The following is a 581-nucleotide window of genomic DNA, read 5'->3' as shown; positions in this document are numbered from 1 at the left end:
GATGAGAGAAATAAAGAGAGAGATAGAAATAATGCAGTAATGAACATTAATTTTGCCTAACCTTTATTCATAAAATAGACCCATATCTATAAAAACGGGTCAACAATGATTACACAATGTATCCCTAAAATATGTAGGTACCGTTGGGGTATTTCAGTCCATAAACATGGGTCTGAGGTTCATGAATGTGGTCGGGCTATTGTTAAGCTGTGGGGCCCTCAAACCGAGCGGCTGTGAGGTCGAGCGGTTGTTGGGTCGGGCGGTTATCAAATATGACGCCCTTGAGGCCAGGCGACTACTTGCTGAGGATCCACGTCAATCGCTCGATCTATCCAAATTGGAGGGCGACAGGTTCATCCGAGTGGGTCTGGTCTGATGGATTCTTCAGAGGTGACCTACACTTTATCCGTCTTCCCAGTATGTGTGGGCTGGCCTGTTGAGCATGTGGGTCTAGGTCATTCTTAGTAGCCCCTTTGGGCCCACATCACTTCTTAGCCATCCACGAGATTTCTTTGTGATTCATGACGACACATTTTTTATGTACATTATATATATATATATATATGGATGAAAGTTGTTTT

This window comes from Phalaenopsis equestris, unplaced genomic scaffold (assembly GCF_001263595.1).
Source record: "Phalaenopsis equestris unplaced genomic scaffold, ASM126359v1 Scaffold000002, whole genome shotgun sequence".
Taxonomy (NCBI): domain Eukaryota; kingdom Viridiplantae; phylum Streptophyta; class Magnoliopsida; order Asparagales; family Orchidaceae; genus Phalaenopsis; species Phalaenopsis equestris.
Note: the sequence above shows the minus strand (reverse complement) of the source record.